The sequence below is a fragment of the Pteropus medius genome, unplaced genomic scaffold (genome assembly GCF_902729225.1).
Source record: "Pteropus medius unplaced genomic scaffold, Ma_sr-lr_union100, whole genome shotgun sequence".
Classification (NCBI taxonomy): domain Eukaryota; kingdom Metazoa; phylum Chordata; class Mammalia; order Chiroptera; family Pteropodidae; genus Pteropus; species Pteropus medius.
The window spans coordinates 1,326,360-1,329,760 of NW_024354360.1; the positions used below are offsets into that span (position 1 = coordinate 1,326,360).

The 3,401-nt window shown below is 50.0% G+C and overlaps 1 non-coding gene across 1 annotated transcript; it reads right to left on the reverse strand.

The window, feature by feature from the left end:
* Positions 1–3,008: 3,008 nt before the first annotated feature.
* Positions 3,009–3,127, reverse strand: LOC120594152 (5S ribosomal RNA). Its single transcript, XR_005650503.1, has one exon. It is a non-coding gene; the product is annotated as a 5S ribosomal RNA (ribosomal RNA).
* Positions 3,128–3,401: the final 274 nt, after the last annotated feature.

The following is a 3,401-nucleotide window of genomic DNA, read 5'->3' on the forward strand; positions in this document are numbered from 1 at the left end:
ACTACTCTGCATTTAGAGGTTTAGAACAGCCATCATTTTATTGTATGTCCTGATTTTGTGGGTCAGGAATTTGAGCAGGTTGAGACTTGGTGGCCTCTTGGAGCTGGCTGAGGTCACTTGGTGATACCTGTATGGTGGTGGGCTGGTCTGAGGTTCACCGCTGCTTCACTCACATGCCCGGGGCCTCAGTGGGGGCTGCCTGACTAGAGAACCCAGGCATGGTCTTTCCATCATGGTTATTTCAGGCTCCTCAGATTTCTGCCATGGCCACTGGCTTTTCCCAGTGTGAGAAGATTCTAAGACAGGAAATGGAAGCTGCAAGCCTGCTATGATCTAGTCCCAGATATACCAGAAAGTCTCTGCTGCTACAAACCATCATGAGGAAGTCATTTAAGGCAGCTGGGCAAACCCACTGCCATTTGCAATGGAGGAGCAGTAAATACTGTAGCTGTCTTTCATGCTCCCCAGCATGGTTTAGCCATCTGGAGTGCTGGGCAGTGAGATAGATGTAGTGGGCATCAGGAGAGGAGTGAGCCTTGCACTCAGCACTTAGCACCAGGAGGGGTCTGGCAAAGTCAACAGGCTGCATGGTCTCCTGTGTGGCCCCCAGAATCACTGCTTGCCCTTCTCTGTGCCTGAGAGGCTGTTAGCAGTATCGCCTGGGCCCTCGTATACCAGGAGGAGATGGGGGCCAGGAATTTATCTGCCTGGCCCCTTGCCTGGATCCTTCCCTGCCCTCTTGTGGTTTAGGAGTAACTTGTTCCACCCCCATTTCCTGGCCACTTCCTGTATCCCTTCCCCATAGGACATTCCTGGGACGTTGGGCCTGCACATTGCACCCTCCCTGCTGGTTCTCACCAGCTCGCTCTGGACATGTATCCTCACTAATCCTCCTCACTAATCTCCTTTGCTCTTTGCATTGCCACGTGTTTCCCAACAGGTGCCTGATCCATATGGCACATTTAAAAACCATTTACTTGATCATATATTCATAACAAAAGAATTTGATAAAAATTTATAACCTGTTAGTAATAAAACAGCAAATAGCTTGTGAGACTTGTCCTTTTTGGGAGTTCCTAAGAGGTTGCAGGGACCTTTAGGAAACTGAAGACTATATATAGGTGGCTGGTTACTAATCTTACAAACATGGGCTGCTCCTGAGCCAAGCGCTTTTCACCTGCCTCAGAATTGTGGCCCTGGGTGTGGCTGGTGGGCAGTGGCTTCCGTTCAGGTGTCCTGGCACCTGAAGCTCAACCCCTTCCTTAAGATAAGGGGAGGATCTGAGTCCCACATTAGGAGAGGACTGTGAGGGTAGAGGAACCTGGTGGCCAGACCTGGTCGTTACTTCACGCTGCTGCACCCATTGTTCTGACTTGAACCTGTCAGAGGCCAGGCACAGGGCTGCCTGACTGCCTTCACCTCCAGTTTGCAGATGTGGCCTCTGAGATGAGGATGTGAGGCTTCTTGCCCAAGGCCCCAAGGCTAATCTGGAGGTCCTAAGTGCTCACCTGCTGAGCCTTCTCCCCCTCCTTGCCATCCCCTGACCCACCTGCAATTCTGATGACACTGAGATGTCGGTGGAATATCTTGGAATGTGGAGAGGCTTGGGGTCAAACATCCTCTAGAGTCATTCTTAAGAAGAGGAAGTGAATGTGAACCCTTGCACCCCCTTCCTCCTTGAGCCTCTGGTGCCCAAGTGGACCACGCATCTACAGATGTCCCTCCAGCTGTGCTCCTCCAGAGCTGGCGTGACCTCCCAGCTGCATCCAGCTATGGTGAACAGCCCACTCTGTTTCCTCAGCACTGACATCTGCTGACTAGTCAGTGATGTCTGGAGGCACAGGCAAGGAGCAGAGCCACTGGTCAATGGATCTGATTAAGATGAGTGAAAGAGCAGGAAGTCTTCTTCACAGAGTCATCTTTTCTAGCACAATCAGAGCCTTCCTCCTTGGAAGGGAATGAAATGGAGGCATTGACACTGTGCCTCAGTGCTGGTCCAGGCACTGGTCTACCTGGAGGGTCACCTTCTCTAGGGAGTGCTCTATGCCCAGGCCACTTGACCAAAGAGCCAGAGTGATGCTGGCTGTGTCCACGTGAGTCTCCTCCCTTCAGGCCATGGCATTTGTCTTTTGTTCTTGTCTTGGCATGTCTGTCTCTGCTTCTACTTCTACTTCTCCGAGTATCTGACAAAGACCTGCCATTTACCCTAGAGGTCTCCATTCCTCTTAGTACCATATCCCCAGGCTGTTTGGTGTGGAACTGAGTCCAGCTGCGTGAAAACTTGGAGGAGAAGGCTTGGCCTTGTGTATCATGGTTGCTCTGGCCCTGGCCCACGCCTTGGGCCCACCTGGGTCTAAGTCAGGGCTTCACATAGGCTGGGCATGGGGGTTGTGTGCTTACACAGGCTTCCCCCAACTTTGGCCTGCCACCCACAAGTGGGCAGCCACCTCCGGAAAACAGGAGCCCCTCTGTGGGGTTGCCCTGTTCTCCCTTCTGAAGAGTCCACAGCAGGCCCCTGCCGAGTTCTGAGTCCTGTTGGAATCATTCCCTCACTCCTTTCTGCCATCAGTCGCTCCTCTTTCAAACCTTCTGGGCCTCTCACAGGGCACGGTGGGGGATGAGGTACAGCCCTTCTCCTTCCCACCCTCCTTAACCCTCCACGCTGCAACTGGTGTTAGGAGATGAACGAAGGTCACTTTGTGTCACCTCAGCTGGGTGACCTCCAGAAGAGAGAGTGGAGTCTGTGAGGGCAGGGTTAGAAGAACAAGGAGAGACATCTCAAGGACGAGCGTGACACTGAGAAAATTTTAATGCATTTACATTCTACTTCTAAAAAAACTCCGGTGAGGCCCCCTTAATTCATTTATGTTTTTCAATGGGCTTTAGGGAAATCACATTAGTTATTCTTTTTTTTTTAAGTGAGGTAACCCTTGGTTGACCTCACAAATTGCAAGGAACTTGTCAGCTTACAATCCCTTATTATTATTATTTTTTTAAAAAATTTTTTATGCCTACAGCACTTGGTCTTCCTAGGTGGTCTCCCATCCAAGTACTAACCAGGCCCAATCCTGCTTAGCTTCCAAGATCAGATGGGATCGGGCGTGTTCAGGGTGGCATGGTTGTAGACTCACATTGGTTATTCTTTAATGAAATTATCCCCCAAATGGGATATTAATTAGATTGTGTTGTGTATCTGCAAAGCCTCGTCCTCTTTACAAAGACAATTTCTTTTTCGATAGAGACCATTTTCATCCTGTACAGGAAAGCAAAGGCAAGAATGCTTAAACATCAGAACTACAGCCTGAGAAGATTGTGGCTGAGTGGGAGGCAGCCTCTTTGTATTATTTTTTTAAACGTCTCTGCAGTGCTTGGTGATGATATTTAGGTTCGAAGTACGTAGT